This window comes from Arachis hypogaea, chromosome 1, assembly GCF_003086295.3.
Source record: "Arachis hypogaea cultivar Tifrunner chromosome 1, arahy.Tifrunner.gnm2.J5K5, whole genome shotgun sequence".
NCBI lineage: Eukaryota > Viridiplantae > Streptophyta > Magnoliopsida > Fabales > Fabaceae > Arachis > Arachis hypogaea.
In genome coordinates, this window is record NC_092036.1 from 36,846,715 (window position 1) to 36,869,928 (window position 23,214).

Here is a 23,214-nt window from a genome sequence, read left to right on the forward strand (position 1 = left end):
TACTTGCTTTTTTTCTTTTTTCTTTTATATATATATTTTTTTCGCCACTTTTTTTTTTCACAAGCTTTGTTCTTCACTACTTTTTCTTTCTTCAAGAATCAATTTCATGATTTTTCAGATTATCAATAACATTTCTCTTTGTTCATCATTCTTTCAAGAGCCAACAATTTTAACATTCATAAACAACAAGATAAAAAATATGCATTGTTCAAGCATTCATTCAGAAAACAAAAAGTATTGTCACCACATCAATATAATTAAACTAATTTCAAGGATGAATTCGAAACTCATGTACTTCTTGTTCTTTTGTATTAGAAACATTTTTCATTTAAGAAATCTGAAGGATTTATGGAATTATTCATAGCCTTAAGACATAGTTACTAAATACTAATGATCATGTAGTAAAGACACAAACATAGACAAATATGAAGCTAAAAAAATGAAAAACAGAGAAATAAGAACAAGGAAGTTAAGGAATGAGTCCACCTTAGTGATGGTGGTGCCTTTTTCTTGAAGGACTAATGATGTCCTTGAGCTCCTCTATGTCTCTTCCTTGCCTTTGTTGCTCCTCCCTCATAGCTCTTTGATCTTCTCTAATTTCATTGAGAATGATGGAGTGCTCTTGGTGCTCTACCCTCAATTGGTTCATATCATGACTCAATCCTTCCAGAGAAGTGTTGAGTTGTTCCCAATAGTTGTTTGGAGGAAAGTGCATCCCTTGAGGTATCTCAGGGATTTCTTGATGATGAGCTTCCTCATGCGTCTCTTGAGATCCATGGATGGCCTCTCTTGTTTGCTCCATCCTCTTCTTAGTGATGGGCTTGTCCTCTTTAATGAGGATGTCTTCTATGACAACTCCAGCTGAATAGCATAGATGGCAAATAAGATGAAGAAAAGCTAGCCTTGCCAAGGTGGAGGGCTTTTCGGCTACTTTGTAGGGTTCTAGAGAGATGACTTCATGAACTTCTACTTCCTCTCCAATCATGATGCTATGGATCATGATGGCCCGATCCACAGTAACTTCGGATCGGTTGCTAGTGGGGATGATGGAGCGTTGGATGAACTCCAACCATCCTCTAGCCACAGGCTTAAGGTCCAGTCTTCTTAATTGAACCGGCTTGCCTTTTGAGTCTCTTTTCCATTGAGCTCCTTCCACACATATGTCCATAAGGACTTGGTCCAACCTTTGATCAAAGTTGACCTTTCTAGTGTAGGGGCGTGCATCTTCTTGCATCATAGGCAAGTTGAATGCCAACCTTGCATTTTCCGGACTGAAATCTAAGTATTTTCCCCGAACCATTGTAAGATAATTCTTTGGATTCGGGTTCATACTTTAATCATGGTTCCTAGTGATCCATGCATTGGCATAGAACTCTTGAACCATTAAGATTCTAACTTGTTGAATGGGGTTGGTCAGAACTTCCCAACCTCTTCTTTGGATCTCATGTCGGATCTCCGAATACTCATTCTTCTTGAGCATGAAAGGGACCTCAGGGATCACCTTCTTATTGGCCACAACTTCATAGAAATGGTCTTGATGGACCTTTGAGATGAATCTCTCCATCTCCCATGAATTGGAGGTGGAAGCTTTTATCTTTCCTTTCCTTTTTCTAGAGGTTTCTCCGGCCTTAGGTGCCATAGATGGTTATGGAAAAATTAAAAGCTATGCTTTTACCACGCCAAACTTAGAATGTTGCTCGCCTTCGAGCAAAGAAAAGAAAGAATAGAAGAAGAAGAAGAAGAAGATATGAAGGAGATGGAGAGGGATGTGTATTTGGCCAAGGGGGAGAAGAGAGGGTTGTGTTGTGTGAAAATGAAGAAGGATAGAGGGGTTTATATAGTGGAGGGAGAGGGTAGTAGGTTCGATTATTAGGGTGAGTTTGGGTGGGAAAAAAGGATTTTGAATTTGAAGGTAGGTGGGGTTTATGGGGAAGAGTGGATAGGTGTGAGTGGTGAAGAGGTGATGGGGAAGAGAGATTGAGGTGATTGGTGAAGGGTTTTTGGGAAAGAGTGTTATTGGATTGTGTGAAGAAGAGAGAAGGTGAGTTGAGGTAGGTAGGGATCTTGTGGGATCCACAGATCCTGAGATGTCAAGAATTTATCATCCCTGCACTAATGAGGCATGTAAAATGCCATCTGCATGCAATCCTGGCATTCAACGCCAGATTGATGCTTGTTTCTGGCGTTCAGCGCCAGCTCTATGCTTGTTTTGGGCATTCAACGCCAATCTGCAGCATGTTTCTAGCGTTAAACGCTAGTTCCATGCTTGTTTCTGCCATTTAATGCCAGCTCTCCTTAGGGTGTAATCCTGGCATTTAAATGCCAGACTGCTGCTTGTTTCTGGCATTCAACACCAGATTCATGCTCTGTTCTGGAGTTGAACGCCAGCCAGATGCTACTTACTGGCATTTAAACGCCAGTAAACTCTTCCTCCAGGGTGTGCTGTTTCTTCTGCTGCTTTTTGAATTTTTTTTAATTTTAGTAATTGTTTTTTGACTCCACATGATCATGAACCTAATAAAACATAAAAGAACAATAAAAATATAGATAAATAAAAATTGGGTTGCTTCCCAATAAGTGCTTCTTTAATGTCAATAGCTTGACAGTGAGCTCTCATGGAGCCTCACAAATCCTCAGAGCATTGTTGGGACCTCCCAACACCAAACTTAGAGTTTGAATGTGGGGGTTCAACACCAAACTTAGAGTTTAGTTGTGGCCTCCCAACACCAAACTTAGAGTTTGATTGTGGGGGCTCTGTTTGACTCTGTATTGAGAGAAACTTTTCATGCTTCCTTTCCATGGTTACAGAGGAAGATCCTTGAGCTTTAAACACCAGGTAGCCCCCATTCAATTGAAGGACTAGCTCCTCTATCAACATCAATCACAGCTCCTGCTGTGGCTAGGAAGGGTCTTCCAAGGATGATGGATTCATCCTTATCCTTTCTAGTGTCTAAGATTATGAAATCAGTAGGGATGTAAAGGCCTTTAACCTTTACTAACACATCCTCTACCAATCCATAAGCTTGTCTTATTGACTTGTCTGCCATCTCTAATGAGAATGTGGCAGCCTGTACCTCAAAGATCCCCAGCTTCTCCATTACAGAGAGTGGCATAAGATTTATACCTGATCCCAGGTCACACAGAGCCTTCTCAAAGGTCATGGTGCCTATGGTACAGGGTATTAAGAATTTACCAGGATCTTGTTTCTTTTGAGGTAAAGTTTGCTGAACCTATGTATCTAGTTCACTAATGAGCAAGGGAGGTGCATCTTCCAAAGTCTCATTACCAAACAACTTGGCATTCAGCTTCATGATAGCTCCTAGATATTGAGCAACTTGCTCTCCAGTTATATATTCATCCTCTTCAGAGGAAGAATAGTTCTCAGAGCTCATGAATGGTAGAAGGAGGTTAAGAAATCTCTATAGTCTTTATATGAGCCTCAGATTCCTTTAGGTCCTCAATAGGGAACTTGTTCCAAGGGTTACCTAAAACTGAAGGTCGATCTCGGATGAGATCTTCTGTACTGGTCGGAGCTGTTGTGTCCAACCTGTTTAGAGCTGGTGGCCGGAGCTGTCATGTCCGACCTGTTGGATCTGGCAGCCGGAGCTGTCGTGTCTGACCTGTTGGGCTTGGCGGTGCTGCTGATCCTTTGTCCCCGGATGGTGGGGGTACCTGCAAAGGACTCCGATGCTTAAGTTAGCAAGGGTATTAAGCAGGTATTGAGTAGAATCAGAGTATGAGTTATACCTGGGTGCTCCAGTGTATTTATAATGGTGAGGAGTGACCTCTCTGGAGATAAGATAGTTATCTTATCTTATCTTATCTTATCTTTGAGTGAAGTCATCTTATCTTTAGGGGAACCGCCTTTATCTTTCTGGGCTTCGGCTGCCTTTAGATTGGGCTGTGTTCCTTCATTTTGGGCTTGCTTTGGGCTCCTTTGGCGATTTGGCCGAGCTCTTTGAGAAGAGGTCGGGCATTGGCCGAGCTCTTTGAGAAGAGGTCGGATAGTCTGACCTGAAGAGGTCGGTCGGCTTGTCGCTAAACATCCCGGGTCGGACAGCTTGACCCAGGGTATGAACAGTGCCCTTGCTTGAGTTCGATCTTTCCATGAGATCGTGCTTTTCAGAGCTTTGATCTCTTTGGAAGTAGTGCTCAAGCATCTGTCTTGCTTGTTTCTTCATTGCTTTGCAATCTTGCAGATTTTCTAGAGGTTTGATACTTCACAGTCCAACCTCTTTTGAGTGGTAGCGTGGGTTTTCTACCCTTGCCTTCTGGATCACGCCTTGCTTTAAGTTTGTGTTGACAACCCTCTGCTTTGGCAAAGTTGTCCTTGCGGCTTGATATCCGGACTTTTAGTGATTTGTCCAATGACTTTTTAGTGTTCTTTATATAGAACCCTTTTTTAGTTTTGGATGATTTTTGTAGCCCTGTTTGAGATTGTGCCTTCTTTGAGTGGAGTTGTATCCTTTTTGGCTAAGCGCATTTGAGCCTTAAGTTGTTTCCCAACCTTTTGGCTTGTTCTTTTTTGAAGTCATACTTGCGCCTCTTCTTTAGCTGACATCGACCTGTATGACTTTGCCCCTGCTTCAGTTCAGATTTTTCCGTGAGACCGTGCTTTCAGAGTTTCGATCTCTTCGGGGAAGTTGTGCTCAAGCATCCTGACTTTGGTCGATCTTTGAGTAGTTTCTCCTTGTGCGAGTCTGGTATTGCCCCTTTTACTTTGTTGAGGGACTTTTCAGCCTTCTTCCGACTTGTTTGTCTTCGCTGTTCGGGCTTTTTAGTCATAATCCAACAACTTTTTAGGTAGTGTTCTGATGGGGAACCTTTTTATAGTTTGTTTGGATGACTTTTTAGCTCTGTCTTTGAGGCTGTGCTTTTCGCTTTTTAAGTAGTGTCTTTTTTCAAGACTTCGTACCTTTTAGCAAAACATTCTTGACCTTCCTCTGGCCATTTGCGAGATGTCTTTGTCCATTTTTGTGGATCTTTGTAGAGTGTCGGTACTTTGTTGTCCGACCTCTTTTGATCACTTCTGATTTTATCCATTTTCTGCTTGGTCGAGGTGGTCCTTGGGGCTAATTTGTCCGACGACCTTTTAGTGTTTTCGTAGAACACTTTTTAGTCATTCTGAACAATTTTGATAGCCTTGTCGTGGAGCCGTGGCTTTTTGGGCGGAGCTATGTCCGTTTTAGCGCACATTTTTCGTTGGTCCGACTTCTTCTTGTCGGTCCAAGCTGTAGCTTTCGTTGGTCTGACTTCTTCTTATCGGTCCAAGCTGTAGCTTTCGTTGGTCCGACTTCTTCTTGTCGGTCCAAGCTGTTGTTTTCGTTGGTCCGACTTCTTCTTGTCAGTTTCTTCTGAGTTATGTCTGTAATCCTCTTTCTTGGACCTTGTTCAAGTCTCTTTCATGGATTACTTTTATAACTTTTGTCGCTTGGGCCGACTTTGTCATGTCGGGTCCTCTTAAGTTATTTCTGTATTCCTCTTTCTTGGACCTTGTTCAAGTCTCTTTCAGGGATTATTTTTATAACTTTTGTCATTTGGGCCGACTTTGTCATGTCGGGCTCTTCTAAGTTGTATCTGTAATCCTCTTTCTTGGACCTTTGTTCAGGTCTCTTTCAGGGATTACTTTTATAACTTGTTTTGTAGGAGACTGACTTCGTTAGGTCGATCTCTTCTAAGTTATTTTTGTAATCCTCTTTCTTGGACCTTTGTTAGGTCTCTTTCAGGGATTACTTTTATAACTTGTTGTTCCGAGGGTTACCTAAAACTGGAGGTCGATCTCAGATGAGATCTTCTGTGTTGGTCGATGCTAACGTGTCCGGCTGGTGGGAGACGGCCGGAGCTGTTGTGTCCGACTTGTTGGACTTGGTGGTGGTGCTGATTCCTTTGTCCCCGGAGGGTTGGGGGTACCTGCAAGGGACTTCGATACTTAAGTTAGCAAGGGTATTAAGCAGGTATTGAGTAGAATCAGAGTATCAGTTATACCTGGGTGTTCCAGTGTATTTATAATGGTGAGAAGTGACCTTTCTAGATAAGATAAGTTAGTTATCTTATCTTATCTTATCTTATCTTTTGGGTGAGGTCAGCTTATCTTCAACGGAACCGCCTTTATCTCTGTAGGCTGGGATTGCCTCTGGATTTGGGTCGTGTTCCTCTATTTGGACCCTTTATTGGGCTTTCCTGTCGATTTGTCCAAGCTCTTTGAGAAGAGGTCAGATAGTCTGACCTGAGAGGTCGGCCGCCTTGTCGCTAAACATCCCGGGTCGGTCAGCTCGACCCAGGGTATGAACAGTGCCCCTGCTTGAGCTCGGTTCTTCCTTTGGAGGTCGAGTCTTTGACTTCGGTCCTTCTTAAGTGAAGTCGAACTCAAGCATTTTGTCGATTCCTTTTCTTTGTAGAGTCTTTTGTAGAACGTTTTCCTCTAAAAGCGCGCACTTTTGTATTAGCGCTTTTTTGGGAACGCAAGCGGTTTTAACATCCGCATTTAATTGGCATTTAATTGCCCCATTCTCTCTTGGCTTTTATTTTGAATCCCTCAATCAAAAAAACAGTTTCTCTTCTTCACTTCTTCTCCGTAACTCCTCCCTTTACTCTCTCGTTCTTCTGTTTCTCTCATCTGTTTTCTGTCTTTTGCTTGCTCCTCTACTTTCTTGTGTTTGTGGTGTCGCTTGGCGTTCTTCTGGGCAGCCTTTATCTCTACGCTTCCACTCTTCCTCGAAGCTTTTTTAGTCTCCAGGTTAGTCCCATTTCGTATTTTGTTTTTAGCTTTTGGGATGAAGTTTTCCCTTTGATCTTCTTTTTTGGAGAAAGTTTGGATTTTTCTGTTTTTATCGTGCTTGACTTTGTTTGCATGCTCTGGAATTTTTTGGTGTGAACCTTTTTCTTGTTGCTTGAATCTTTTTCTTCTGCATGTTGCCGCCGTTTCTGTTTGTGCCTTGGCTGATGATTTTTTGCTTGATTTTGAAAAGTTTGTGCCTTTGCTGTTTTCCGTTTGGTCTTTTTGGTGTTCTGATAAACTGTAGCAGTAGTGTTGGTAAACTGTAGGAGCAATGCTTTTCTTGATAAACTGTAGAAGGGTGGACCTTTTGCGTTCTTTGCTTCCCTTGCTTTCTTTTCTGGATTTTATTTTGATGAGTGCCGAGATGTAGACTGTAGAAATATTTTTGAAGACCCTTCTTATTTACTGCCTCCAAGGGATGCTCCAAGACTTCTTCTCTTGAGTCTTGGGGTTTTTCCCTTTTTGGTATATCCTTCCGTCGAGATGTTTTTAAGTAATCCACTATTCTTTTCTTTTGTAGGATTTAGTTGGCCTCATGTCTTCCCGAAATAACGTTGTAGAGATGCCTTCCCAGGTTCCTGCAGGTATGGCTGATTGGGTGGACTCCATGGTTCTCCTGTGTGTCTCACTGGCTGATTTTGAGTTTTGTGCTCAGCTTAGGCGGTTTCACAGTGTCTATAGCAATTCTGGTGATGAGAAGAACTATGAACTTGTCCCTCCTTCTTCTGATGAGAGAGTCTGTTTTTCAACTCGGGTTGTTGATGGTCGCCCTTTCTTTTATGCTTACGATTTTTTCTTCGGTCAGCTGGGTATCACCCTTCCTTTTACTCAATTTGAAATCGACCTGTTATGGTCTTGTAATGTTGCCCCTTCTCAACTTCACCCCAACTCCTGGGGTTTTATAAACATTTTCCAATTGTTGTGTAATGGCTTTGGTATTCCTGCTTCCCAATCTCTCTTCTTCTACTTGTTTGTCTTGACTAAGCCTGGAGTGGTGAAAAAGAAAGCAGCTTGGGTCTCCTTTCGTTCCACCCAGGGAAAGAAGGTTTTTTCCATGTTTGACGAATCATTCCGCGATTTTAAAAACTACTTTTTCAAGGTCTGAGCTGTTAAAGGAACTCGGCCCTTTTTTCTGGATGAAAATGATGAGCCCGCCTTTCCTCTGGAATGGCAAAAAGATGTGAGGGTCTCCAGGTATTCTTGGGACATGTTGGACGAGGCTAAGCGAGCCTTTGTGACTATTTTGGAAGAACGCTGGGGTCAACCTCCCCATCTTGATACAAAGAAATTTCTAACCAATCATTCTCTTCTTTAAACTGAACTGGGTATCTTGTGTTTTCTTTGCTGTTTGTTTATGTTACTTGTAGCTGTATTTCCGACTTGTTCGATATGTAGCTTGACTTCTGTTCATACCCTGGGTCGAGCTATCTGACCTGGGGTGATTGAAGATAAAGCGACCGACCTCTTCAGGTCAGACTATCCGACCTCTTCTCAGAGAGCTCGGCCAAATCGACATGAGAGCCCAGTAAAGGGCCCAAATGGAGGAACACGACCCAAATCCTAAGGCGGCCTAAGCCTATAGAGATAAGGGTGGTTCCGCTGAAGACACGCTAACCTCAACCATAAAGATAAAGATAAGATAAGATAACTAACTTATCTTATCCAACAAAGGTCACGTCTCAACACTATAAATACACTGGAGCACCCAGGTATAACTCATACTCTGATTCTACTCAATACCTGCTTAATACCCTTGCTAACTTAAGCATCGGAGTCCCTTGCAGGTACCTCCCACCCTCCGGGGACGAAGGATCAGCACCTCTACCAAGTCCAACAAGTCGGACACATCAGCTCCGGCCGCCGTACACCTACTGGACACGTCGGCTCTGACCAACACAGAAGATCTCATCCGAGATCGGCCTACAGTTTTAGGTAACCCTCAGAACATTGGCGCCGTTGCTGGGGACCTGGAAATCATCCCATCAACATGGCGGATGACCATGACAACGACCACGATTCAGGTTTGGAAGACAGAACGCCGCATAAAAACGCGGACACGATACTCAAAAATACTCCAGAAACCAACGGAGACAAAAATTCATCAAATCCAGGAGTAATAGAAGCACTTCAAAACCGATTGGAGCAACTTGAGAAAGAAGCCCAACATCGACGTGAAAAAGAAGAAGATCTACGCCGGGAAATAAGGCGACGCCGAGAATTAGAAGATAAACTTATAAGACTCGAAGCTGATCTCAAAACTAAAGCTACTTGACCATCCACAGAGGATAGCTCTCAGAAAGATCAACATCCATTCACCAGAGAAATCATGAAAACCAAAATTCCAAAAGATTTCAAGCTTCCGGAGATGACTCTATACGACGGAACCTCGGATCCCAACCATCATCTCAGCAACTTCAGAAGTAGAATGTACCTCACTAATGCTTCAGATGCAGTTCGCTGCAAAGCCTTTCCAACAACTCTAACCAAGACAGCCATCAAATGGTTCGACAACCTACCTCTGAAATCCATCTCGAGTTTCGACGACCTGGCCAAGAAGTTCCTGGCCCGATTCTCCATACAAAAGGATAAAGCCAAACACGCGCCTAGCCTACTAGGGATCAAGCAAGGAGATCGGGAGAGCCTTCGCAACTACATGGAAAGATTCAACAAAACATGCATGGACATACAAAATCTTCCAACAGAAGCTGCCATTATGGGCTTCATAAATGGCCTGCGAGAAGGACCATTTAGCCAATCTATATCGAAGAGATACCCGACCTCCTTAGACGAAGTACAAGAGCGGGCACAAAAATACATCAACATGGAAGAGAACTCTCGACTTAGCGAAATTTCAAGGTTCGGTTCTGCCTACCGAGATAAAGAATCCAAGAAAAAGGAAGATCGCTCCGTAGAGAAAATCAAAAAATATCATAACTATACCCCTCTTAGGGTATCCTTGGTAGATGTTTACAAAGAAGTCTGCCATACAGAGAAAATCCCTCCAGCTCAGCCACTTAAAGGTAAAGGAGGAGGAGGAAATCGGAATGAATACTATGAATACCACCGACTTCGAGGGCATTCCACCAATGAATGCTTCGATTTGAAAAACATCATAGAAAAACTAGTAAGAGAAGGAAAACTAGATCGGTTTTTGGCTAATCGGGATGACGAACCAAGAAAAAGAAGAAGGGATGAAGATGCTGGACGATCTGAACGATCACCTCGCACACTGGAAAGACACGTTCACGTAATACACGGCGGATTTGCTGGAGGAGGAATCTCCAAATCATCTCGCAAGAGACACCTCAAAGAGGTATACCACGTCAAAGGAAAAAAGGAAACCCCAGACATCCCAGCAATCACGTTTACCAAGGAAGACGCATCCGGAATCATCTCGGGACATGACGACCCCATGGTCATTACAATCATACTGGCAAACGCCAACCTTCACCATACACTAATTGACCAGGGAAGCTCTGCCGACATCTTATTCAAAACTGCCTTCGACAAACTCGGTCTAGAAGAAAAAGAGCTAAGAGCATACCCGAACAGTCTGTTCGGACTAGGAGATACCCCAGTTCAACCGCTGGGATACGTATCACTGCATACAACCTTCGGAAAGGGGAACCAATCCAGAACACTCAAGATAGACTACATCGTGGTCGACGTAAGCTCGGCCTACAATGCCTTAATAGGTCGGACAACGTTAAATCAACTCGGTGCAATAGTTTCAACTCCACATCTATGTATGAAATTCCCAACTGCGGAAGGGATAGCTACAATAAAGGCAGATCAAAAGATGGCACGTCACTGTTACAACGAAAGCCTAAACCTCCGAGGTGAAGGAGGAGAGTTCCACACAATCGAGCTCGGTGGAGTTCAGAGGCGAGAAGAACTCCGACCACAACCCGAAGGAGAAGTAGAAAGAATCCAGATCGGAGACACCTCGGATAGAAAGTAAACTACTGTTACATAGTGATGCCTTTTGGTCTCAAGAACGCAGGAGCTACTTATCAAAGGCTAATGAATAAAGTCTTCTCAGATCACATCGGAAAAATCATGGAGGTCTACGTGGATGACATGTTGATAAAGACACAAAGCGAAGAGACATTATTAACCGATTTGATTCAAGTATTCGATACCATAAGGAAGCACGGTATGCGACTCAACCTGGCTAAATGCACCTTCGCAGTTGAAGCAGGTAAATTTTTAGGATTTATGCCCACACAAAGGGGAATCGAGGCAAATCCAGATAAATGCCAGGCCATACTCAACATGGAGAGCCCAACCTGCGTCAAAGAGGTACAACAACTCAATGGAAGGTTGGCAGCCTTATCCAGATTCCTCGCAGGATCAGCAATAAGATCCCTCCCTTTCTACGCTACCTTGAAGAAGGGAAAGAACTTCGAATGGACAGCAGAATGTGAACAAGCCTTCAAAAACTTCAAAGAATTCTTGGGGCAACCACCTACCCTATCGCGACCACAAGAGGGAGAATCGCTCATACTATACCTCGCAGTAGGAAGTCGGGCAATAGCCTCAGCGCTGATTCGAGAAGACGAAAGAGGCCAACAACCCGTCTACTTCATTAGTAAAGCACTACAGGGATCAGAGCTGAACTACCAGAAAATAGAAAAATTTGCATACGCTCTGATACTCACATCCCGGCGACTTCTCCCATACTTCCAGGCACATACCATCAAAGTTCGGACCAACCAGCCCATAAAAGGGATATTACAGAAAACAGATCTGGCAGGAAGAATCCTACAATGGGCAATCGAGTTGTCCGAGTTCGACCTCCAATATGAGGCACGGACAGCCATCAAATCACAACACCTGGCCGATTTCATCGCAGAATTCACAGACATCCCGGAAATCCCTATAGAGTGGAACATATACGTCGACGGATCCTCAAATAAAACAGGAAGCGGTGCGGGTGTGATAATTGAAAGCAACCAAGGAACTCAACTTGAGCTCTCCCTTAAATTCGGATTCCCGGCCTCGAACAATCAAGCGGAATACGAAGCGCTACTAGCCGGTTTGAAGCTGGCTAGGGTGGTTGGAGCTTGGAAACTCAACATCTACAGCGACTCATAAGTCGTTACCTCACAAATAACAGGAAGCTACCAAGCTAAAGACCCGACCATGAAAAAATATTTGGATAGAACCAAAGAACAGCTCGGACAACTCGGAGAATACAGGATCTACCACATTCCCCGAGAGCAAAATGCCCGAGCTGATGCACTTTCAAAATTAGCCAGCACCAAACCAGGGGGCAACAACAGAAGTCTCATCCAGGAGATACTACAGAACCCGTCAATATCGGAAGAAGAAGTCCTAGCCATAATAGGTCAGGATCAAGGATGGATGACCCCCATAATAAATTACCTCAAAACAGAAGCACTCCCAACAGATGAAAAGGAGGCAAAAAGGCTAAAAAGGGAGGCACAGTACTACACTATCATAAACAACACACTATACAAAAGAGGGATATCAACACCTTTACTAAAATGCGTACCAACTTCTAACACAAAGGAAGTCTTGGACGAAGTGCACAACAGCATTTGTGGTAATCATCTCGGAGCACAAGCCCTCACCAAAAAGATACTCCGAGCGGGATTCTATTGGCCAACTCTACAAAAGGATGCTACAGAATTTGTGAGGACATGCCCACCATGCCAGAAGCATGCCAACTTTCACATCGCCCCACCAGAAAAGCTCATCAGCGTGACCTCGCCCTGGCCATTTGCAAAATGGGGACTCGACCTTCTCGGACCCTTCCCACAGGGATCGGGACAAGTAAAATTCCTCATAGTAGGAGTAGACTATTTCACAAAATGGATCGAGGCAAAACCCCTAGCCAAAGCCACCGCTCAAAGAAGTCGAAAATTCCTATATAGGAACATTATTACGAGGTTCGGGGTATGGTGCGCGAAATTGTGATCAATACTTTTCACAACTCAAATAATCCCCGGTAATGAATCCAAAAACTTGGTGTTCAATACCATGGCATAAACACAACTTCGCACAACTAACCAGCAAGTGTACTGGGTCGTCCAAGTAATAAACCTTACGCGAGTAAGGGTCGATCCCACAGAGATTGTTGGTATGAAGCAAGCTATGGTCACCTTGTAAATCTTAGTCAGGCAAACTCAAATGGATATGGGTGATATACGAATTAAAACATAAAGATAAAGATAGAGATACTTATGCAATTCATTTGTTGGAATTTCAGATAAGCGTATGAAGATGCTTGTCCCTTCCGTCTCTCTGCTTTCCTACTGTCTTCATCCAATCCTTCTTACTCTTTTCCATGGCAAGCTTATGCAAGGGTTTCACCGTTGTCAGTGGCTACCTCCCATCCTCTCAGTGGAAATGTTCAACGCACCCTGTCACGGCACGGCTATCCATCTGTCGGTTCTCAATCAGGCCGGAATAGAATCCAGTGATTCTTTTGCGTCTGTCACTAACGCCCCGCCTTCAGGAGTTTGAAGCACGTCACAGTCATTCAATCATTGAATCCTACTCAGAATACCACAGACAAGGTTAGACCTTCCGGATTCTCTTGAATGCCGCCATCAGTTCTAGCCTATACCACGAAGACTCTGATCTCACGGAATGGCTGGCTCGGTTGTCAGGCGAGCGCTCGGTTGTCAGGCGATCAACCATGCATCGTGTATCAGGAATCCAAGAGATATTCACCCAATCTAAGGTAGAACGGAGGTGGTTGTCAGTCACACGTTCATAGGTGAGAATGATGATGAGTGTCACGGATCATCACATTCATCAAGTTGAAGAACAAGTGATATCTTAGAACAAGAACAAGCGGAATTGAATAGAAGAACAATAGTAATTGCATTAATACTCGAGGTACAGCAGAGCTCCACACCTTAATCTATGGTGTGTAGAAACTCCACCGTTGAAAATACATAAGAACAAGGTCTAGGCATGGCCGAATGGCCAGCCTCCCAATGATCTAAGATAGCATCAGAACAAAGATAACTACCCAGATATGATCTAAGAACTAGATGTCCAAAGATAAAAATACAATAGTAAAAGGTCCTACTTATAGAAAACTAGTAGCCTAGGGTTTACAGAGATGAGTAAATGACATAAAAATCCACTTCCGGGCCCACTTGGTGTGTGCTTGGGCTGAGCATTGAAGCATTTTCGTGTAGAGACTCCTCTTGGAGTTAAACGCCAGCTTTGATGCCAGTTTGGGCGTTTAACTCCCATCCTTGTGCCAGTTCCGGCGTTTAACGCTGGAAATCTTGAGGGTGACTTTGAACGCCGGTTTGGGCCATCAAATCTTGGGCAAAGTATGGACTATCATATATTGCTGGAAAGCCCAGGATGTCTACTTTCCAACGCCATTGAGAGCGCGCCAATTGGGCTTCTGTAGCTCCAGAAAATCCACTTCGAGTGCAGGGAGGTCAGAATCCAACAGCATCTGCAGTCCTTTTTAGTCTCTGAATCAGATTTTTGCTCAGGTCCCTCAATTTCAGCCAGAAAATACCTGAAATCACAGAAAAACACACAAACTCATAGTAAAGTCCAAAAAAGTGAATTTTAACTAAAAACTAATAAAAATATACTAAAAACTAACTAGGTCATACTAAAAACATACTAAAAACAATGCCAAAAAGCGTACAAATTATCCGCTCATCACAACACCAAACTTAAATTGTTGCTTGTCCTCAAGCAACTGAAAATCAAATAAGATAAAAAGAAGAGAGTATGCAATGAATTCCAAAAACATCTATGAAGATCAGTATTAATTAGATGAGCGGGGCTTTTAGCTTTTTGCCTCTGAATAGTTTTGGCATCTCACTCTATGCTTTGAAATTCAGAATGATTGGCTTCTTTAGGAATTCAGAATTCAGATAGTGTCATTGATTCTCCTAGTTAAGTATGATGATTCTTGAACACAGCTACTTATTGAGTCTTGGCTGTGGCCCAAAGCACTCTGTCTTCCAGTATTACCACCGGATACATACATGCCACAGACACATAATTGGGTGAACCTTTTCAGATTGTGACTCAGCTTTGCTAGAGTCCCCAATTAGAGGTGTCCAGGGTTCTTAAGCACACTCTTTTTGCCTTGGATCACAACTTTTTTTTTCTCTCTTTTTTTCTTTTTCTCTTTCTTTTTCTTTCTTCTTTTTTTTTTTCGTTTTTCTCTTTCTCTCTTTTTTTTTCGTATTCACTGCTTTTTCTTGCTTCAAGAATCATTTTTATGATTTTTCAGATCCTCAGTAACATGTCTCCTTTTTCATCATTCTTTCAAGAGCCAACATTCATGAACCACAAATTCAAAATACATATGCACTGTTTAAGCATACATTCAGAAGACAAAAGTATTGCCACCACATCAAAATAGTTAAACTGTTATAAAATTCAAAATTCATGCAATTCTTTTCTTTTTCAATTAAGAACATTTTTTTATTCAAGAAAGGTGATGGATTCATAGGACATTCATAACTTTAAGGCATAGACACTAAGACACTAATGATCACAAGACACAAACATAGATAAACATGAGCACTAAAATTCGAAAAACAGAAAATAAAGAACAAGGAAATTAAAGAACGGGTCCACCTTAGTGATGGCGGCTTGTTCTTCCTCTTGAAGATCCTATGGAGTGCTTGAGCTCCTCAATGTCTCTTCCTTGTCTTTGTTGCTCCTCTCTCATGATTCTTTGATCTTCTCTAATTTCATGGAGGAGGACAGAGTGTTCTTGGTGCTCCACCCTTAGTTGTCCCATGTTGGAACTCAATTCTCCTAGGGAGGTGTTTAGTTGCTCCCAATAGTTTTGTGGAGGAAAGTGCATCCCTTGAGGAATCTCAGGGATCTCATGATGAGTGGGGTCTCTTGTATGCTCCATCTTCTTCTTAGTGATGGGCTTGTCCTTATCAATGGGGATGTCTCCCTCTATGTCAACTCCAACCGAATAACAGAGGTGACAAATGAGGTGAGGAAAGGCTAACCTTACCAAGGTAGAGGACTTGTCCGCCACCTTATAAAGTTCTTGAGCTATAACCTCATGAACTTCTATTTCTTCCCCAATCATAATGCTATGAATCATGATAGCCCGGTCTATAGTAACTTCGGACCGGTTGCTAGTGGGAATGATTGAGCGTTGGATAAACTCCAACCATCCTCTAGCCACGGGTTTGAGGTCATGCCTTCTCAATTGAACCGGCTTCCCTCTTGAATCTCTCTTCCATTGGGCGCCCTCTTCACAAATGACTGTGAGGACTTGGTCCAACCTTTGATCAAAGTTGACCCTTCTAGTGTAAGGATGTTCATCTCCTTGCATCATGGGCAAGTTGAATGCCAACCTTACATTTTCCGGACTAAAATCCAAGTATTTCCCCCGAACCATAGTAAGCCAATTCTTTGGATCCGGGTTCACACTTTGATCATGGTTCTTGGTGATCCATGCATTAGCATAGAACTCTTGAACCATTAAGATTCCGACTTGTTGAATAGGGTTGGTAAGAACTTCCCAACCTCTTCTTCGGATCTCATGTCGGATCTCCGGATATTCACCCTTTTTGAGTTTGAAAGGGACCTCGGGGATCACCTTCTTCAAGGCCACAACTTCATAGAAGTGGTCTTGATGCACCCTTGAGATGAATCTCTCCATCTCCCATGACTCGGAGGTGGAAGCTTTTGCCTTCCCTTTCCTCTTTCTAGAGGTTTCTCCGGCCTTGGATGCCATAAATGGTTATGGAAAAACAAAAAGCAATGCTTTTACCACACCAAACTTAAACGCCAGCACGCTCTCCTCCAGGGTGTGCTGTTTTTCTTTCTGTTTTTCATTATGTTTTTGCTTTTTTCATTGATTTTGTGACTTCTCATGATCATCAACCTACAAAAGAACATAAAATAACAAAGGAAAATAGATAAAATATAACATTGGGTTGCCTCCCAACAAGCGCTTCTTTAATGTCAGTAGCTTGACAGTGGGCTCTCATGGAGCCTCACAGATGCTCATAGCAATGTTGGAGCCTTCCAACACCAAACTTAGAGTTTGAATGTGGGGGTTCAACACCAAACTTAGAAGTTGGTTGTGGCCTCCCAACACCAAACTTAGAGTTTGACTGTGGGGGCTCTGTTTGGCTCTGTTTTGAGAGAAGCTTTTCATGCTTCCTCTCCATGGTGACAGAGGGATATCCTTGAGCCTTGAACACAAAGGATTCTTCATTCACTTGAATGATCAATTCTCCTTGGTGGACGAAATTGTGATCACTATTCTTTAAATTGTACTTTTATGGAATTTGAAATTGGCACGAGTGGACACAACTCCGTTCAACTAACCAGCAAGTGTACTGGGTCGTCCAAGTAATAAACCTTACGTGAGTAAGGGTCGATCCCACAGAGATTGTTGGTATGAAGCAAGCTATGGTCACCTTGTAAATCTCAGTTAGGCAGATTAAATTGATTTATGGTTTCGAAAATAGAAATAAGAAAATAAATAATAAAAGGGATAGAATACTTATGCAGATTCATTGGTGGGAATTTCAGATAAGCGAATGGAGATACTGTATGGCTCAAGGACGCCTGTTTTCCCACTTCTTCAACTCAATCCTTCTTACTCCTTTCCATGGCAAGCTGTGTATAGGGGTTCACCATCAGCGGTGGCTACTTTCAATCCTCTCGGGAAAATGATCCTCTGCGACTGTCACTTGCATGGCTAATCGTCTGGAGGCATCACCCATGGTTGATGGCTACATCCCATCCTCGCAGTGAAAACTACGCTCACGCGCTCTGTCACAGCACGGCTAATCACTGGTTGGTTCCCGCTCCTACTGGAATAGAATCCCTTGATTCTTTTGCGTCTGTCACTAACGCCCAGCACTTGCGAGTCTGAAGCACGTCACAGTCATTCATTACCGGAATCCTACTCGGAATACCACAGACAAGGTTAGACTTTCCGGATTCTCAGGATCCTACTCGGAATACCACAGACAAGGTGAGACTTTCCGGATCCTCATAAATGCCGCCATCTATCTAGCTTATACCACGAAGATTCTGTTGGGGAATCTAAGAGATACACATTCAAGCTCTGTTGCAGGTAGAACGGAAGTGGTTGTCAATCACGTGCGTTCATAAGTGAGAATGATAATGAGGGTTACTTATCATCACATTCATCATGTTCTTGGGTACGAATGAATATCTTGGAATAAGAATAAGAGAGATTTGAATAAAAGAGAATAGAATTGCATTAATACTTGAGGTACAGCAGAGCTCCACACCCTTAATCTATGGTGTGCAGAAACTCCACCGTTGAAAATACATAAGTAAAAGGTTCAGGCATGGCCGAATGGCCAGCCCCCATGTGGTCACAAGACCGACTGATCAAAGACCTAAAGTGATCAAAGATATCTAATACAATAGATAAATGTTCTATTTATAATAAACTAGCTCCTAGGGTTTACATGAGTAAGTAATTGATGCATAAATCCACTTCCGGGGCCCACTTGGTGTATGCTTGGGCTGAGCTTGATTAATCCACGAGCTGAGGCTTCTCTTGGAGTTGAACTCCGAGTTATGACGTGTTTTGGGCGTTCAACTCCGGATCATGACGTTTTTCTGGCGTTTAACTCCAGACAGCAGCATGTACTTGGCGTTCAACGCCAAGTTACGTCGTCAATCTCCGAATAAAGTATGGACTATTATATATTGCTGGAAAGCTCTGGATGTCTACTTTTCAACGCCGTTGAGAGCGCGCCATTTGGAGTTCTGTAGCTCCAGAAAATCCATTTCGAGTGCAGGGAGGTCAGATTCCAACAGCATCAGCAGTCCTTTTGTCAACCTTCTTCAGAGTTTTGCTCAAGTCCCTCAATTTCAGCCAGAATTTACCTGAAATCACAGAAAAACACACAAACTCATAGTAAAGTCCAGAAATGTGAATTTAACATAAAAACTAATGAAAACATCCCTAAAAGTAGCTCAAACTTACTAAAAACTATATAAAAACAATGCCAAAAAGCGTATAAATTATCCGCTCATCACAACACCAAACTTAAATTGTTGCTTGTCCCCAAGCAACTGAAAATCAAATAGGATAAAAGAAGAGAATATACTATAAATTCCAGAATATCAATGAATATTAATTTAATTAGATGAGCGGGACTTGTAGCTTTTTGCTTCTGAATAGTTTTGGCATCTCACTTTTTCCTTTGAAGTTCAGAGTGATTGGCGTCTCTGGGAACTCAGAATTTCGGATAGTGTTATTGACTTTCCTAGTTAAGCATGTTGATTCTTGAACACAGCTACTTATGAGTCTTGGCCGTGGCCCTAAGCACTTTGTTTTCCAGTATTACCACCGGATACATCAATGCCACAGACACATAACTGGGTGAACCTTTTCAGATTGTGACTCAGCTTTGCTAGAGTCCCCAGTTAGTGGTGTCCAGAGCTCTTAAGCACACTCTTTTGCCTTGGATCACGACTTTAACCACTTAGTCTCAAGCTTTTCACTTGGACCTTCATGACACAAGCACATGGTTAGGGACAGCTTGATTTAGCCGCTTAGGCCTGGATTTTATTTCCTTGGCCCTCCTATCCATTGATGCTCAAAGCCTTGGATCCTTTTTACCCTTGCCTTTTGGTTTTAAGGGCTATTGGCTTTTTCTACTGCTCCTTCTTTTTCTTTCTATTTTTTTTCGCCACTTTTTTTTTTTCGCAAGCTTCCTTTTTCACTGCTTTTTCTTGCTTCAAGAATCAATTTCATGATTTTTCAGATCATCAATAACATTTCTCTTTGTTCATCATTCTTTCAAGAGCCAACAATTTTAACACTCATAAACAACAAGATCAAAAATATGCACTGTTCAAGCATTCATTCAGAAAACAAAAAGTATTGCCACCACATCAATATAATTAAATTAAATTCAAGGATAAATTCGAAATTCATGTACTTCTTGTTCTTTTGAATTAAAACATTTTTCATTTAAGAGAGGTGAAGGATTAATGGATTTTATTCATAGCTTTAAGGCATGGTTACATACTAATGATCATGAAGTAGAGACACAAAACATAGATAAACACAACATTAAAAACCGAAAACAGAAGGAAATAAAGAACAAGGAATGAATCCACCTGAGTGAGGGTGGCGCCTTCTTGAAGGTCCAATGGTGCTTTTTGAGCTCCTCTATGTCTCTTCCTTGCTTCTGTTGAATGATTCCTAGTAATTTTGGTGTTTCTACCCTTAGTTGCTTCCAATATTTGTGTGGAGGATAACTTATTCCCTGAGGTATCTCAGGGATCTCTTGATTTGCAGCCACATGTTCTACCACTGAGCTATGACGGCTTATAGTCTTTCCATCTCCCAAGACTCAGAGGTGGAAGCTTTTGTCTTCCCTTTGAGGTTTCTCTGGCCTTAGGTGCCATTAATGGTAATGGAAAAGCAAAAAAGCTATGCTTTTACACACCAAACTTAAAATATTGCTCGCCCTCGAGCAAGAGAAGAAAGAAGAGAGGAAGAAGAAGAAGAAGAAAATGGAGGTGAGTGAGGGGAGATGGATTCGGCTATATGGGTGGGATTGGGTGGGAAAGAGAAGTTGAATTGTAAAGGTAGGTGGGGTGTATGGGGAAGAGTGGATAGATGTAGGTGGTGAATGAAAAATAGAAGGAATGACCATGAATGGAAAGAGAGAGGGCGAGGTAGGTGGGGATCCTGTGAGGTCCACAGATCCTGAGATGATCCTGTGGGGTCCACAGGTCCTGAGGTGTCAAGGAATTCCATCCCTGCACCAAATAGGCATGTAAATTGCCTTGGCACACCATTCTGGCATTTAAACGCCCATTGGTGCACGTTCTGGGCGTTCAACGCCCATGTAAAGCATGTTTCTGGCGTTGAACGCCAGTTTCATGCTTGTTACTGGCGTTCAGCGCCAGTTTTTCCTCTCTGGGCACATTCATGGCGTTCAGCGCCAGGATGTTGCTTGTTTCTGGCGTTCAGCGCCAGAATGGTGCTCTGTTCTGGCGTTGAACGCCGGCCAGATGCACCTTACTGGCGTTGAACGCCAGCCCGTGCGTCCTCCAGGGTGAAAAATTTTTTTCTTCTGTTTTTTACTCTGTTTTTAATTTTTTTGATTTTTTCGTGACTCCTCATGATCATGTACCTAATAAAACACAAAATAACAATATAATAACAATTAGATAAATAAACTTGGGTTGCCTCCCAACAAGCGCTTCTTTAATGTCAATAGCTTGACAGTGGCTCTCATGGAGCCACAAGGTGATCAGGTCAATGTTAGTGTAGTCCCAACACCAAACTTAGAGTTTGGATATGGGGTCTTAACACCAAACTTAGAGTTTGGTTGTGGCCTCACAACACCAAACTTAGAGTTTGACTGTGTGGGTTCTTCTTGACTCTGAACTGAGAGAAGTTCTTCATGCTTACTCTCTTTTGTCACAGAGGGATGGCCATGTGCCTTAAACACAAGGTAGTCCCCATTCAATTGAAGGACTAATTCACCTCTGTTGACATCTATCACAGCTCCTGCTGTGGCTAGGAAAGGTCTTCCAAGGATGATGCAATCATCCTTTTCCTTCCTAGTGTCTAAGATTATGAAATCAGCAGGGATGTAAAGGCCTTCAACCTTTACTAGCACGTCCTCTACTATTCCATAAGCTTGTCTCAATGACTTATCTGCCAATTGCAATGAGAACAAGGCAGGTTGTACCTCAATGATCCCTAACTTCTCCATTACAGAGAGTGGCATAAGATTTATCCCTGACCCTAGATCACATAGAGCTTTGAAAAAGCTCATGGTGCCAATGGTACAAGGTATTAAGAACTTGCCAGGATCTTGTTTCTTTTGAGGTAGAGTTTTCTGAATCCAAGTATCTAGTTCACTAATGAGTAAGGGAGGTTCACTTTCCCAAGTCTCATTACCAAACAGCTTGGCATTCAGCTTCATGATAGCTCCTAAATATTGAGCAACTTGCTCTCCAGTCACATCTTCATCCTCTTCAGAGGAAGAATAGTCTTCAGAGCTCATGAATGGCAGAAGGAGATTTAATGGAATCTCTATGGTCTCTGTATGGGCCTCAGATTCCCTTGGATCCTTAATGGAAAACTCCTTCTTGCTTGAGGGACGTCCCAGGAGGTCTTCCTCACTAGGATTTTCGTCCTCCTCCTCCCTTGTACATTCGGCCACATTGATCACATCAATGGCCTTGCACTCTCCTTTTGGATTTTCTTCTGTATTGCTTGGGAGAATACTGGGAGGAGTTTCAATGACTTTCTTACTCAGCTGGCCCACTTGTGCCTCCAAATTTCTGATGGAGGATCTTGTTTCATTCATGAAACTGAAAGTGGCCTTTGACAGATCAGAGACAATATTGGCTAAATTAGAAGTGTTTTGTTCAGAATTCTCTGTCTGTTGCTGAGAAGATGATGGATATGGCTTGCTATTGCTTAGCCTATTGCGTCCACCATTGTTAACGCCTTGTTGAGGCTTTTGTTGATCCTTCCAGGAGAAATTTGGATGATTTCTCCATGATGGATTATAGGTGTTTCCATAAGGTTCACCCATATAATTAACCTCTGCCATGGCAGGGTTCTCAGGATCATAAGCTTCTTCAGAAGCTGCCTCTCTAGTGTTGTTGGATGCATGTTGCAGCCCATTCAGATTTTGAGAGATCATGTTGACCTGTTGAGTCAACACTTTGTTCTGAGCCAATATGGCATTCAGAGCATCAATTTCAAGAACTTCTTTTTTTCTGAGGTATTCCATTATTCACGGAATTCCTCTCAGAGGTGTACATGAATTGGTTGTTTGCAACCATGTCAATGAGTTCTTGAGCCTCTTCAGGCGTTTTCTTCAGGTGAATAGATCCACCTGCAGAATGGTCCAATGACATTTTCGAAAATTCAGAGAGACCATAATAGAATATATCTAATAGGGTCCATTCTGAAAACATGTCAGATGGACATCTTTTGGTCAACTGCTTATATCTTTCCCAAGCTTCATAGAGGGATTCACCATCTTTTTGTTTGAAGGTTTGAACATCCACTCTCAGCTTGCTCAGCTTTTGAGGAGGAAAGAATTTATCCAAGAAGGCAGTGACCAGCTTATCCCAGGAGTCCAGGCTATCCTTAGGTTGTGAATCCAACCATATTCTAGCTCTGTCTCTTACAGCAAAAGGGAAAAGCATGAGTTTGTAGACTTCAGGATCAACTCCATTCGTCTTTACAGTCTCACAGATCTGCAAGAACTCAGTTAAAAACTGATAAGGATCTTCAGATGGAAGTCCATAAAACTTGCAGTTTTGTTGCATTAATGCAACTAGTTGAGGCTTAAGCTCAAAGTTATTGGCTCCAATGGCAGGAATGGAGATGCTTCTTCCATCAAACTTGGACGTTGGCTTTGTGAAGTCACCAAGCATTCGCCTTGCATTATTATTATTATTTTCGG

At 42.6% G+C, this 23,214-nt stretch overlaps 1 non-coding gene across 1 annotated transcript; it reads left to right on the plus strand.

Annotated features, from left to right (window-relative positions):
* The first annotated feature begins 22,718 nt into the window (after positions 1-22,718).
* On the plus strand, positions 22,719-22,822 carry LOC112712549 (small nucleolar RNA R71). The gene has a single exon (XR_003157822.1). It is a non-coding gene; the product is annotated as a small nucleolar RNA R71 (small nucleolar RNA).
* Positions 22,823-23,214: the final 392 nt, after the last annotated feature.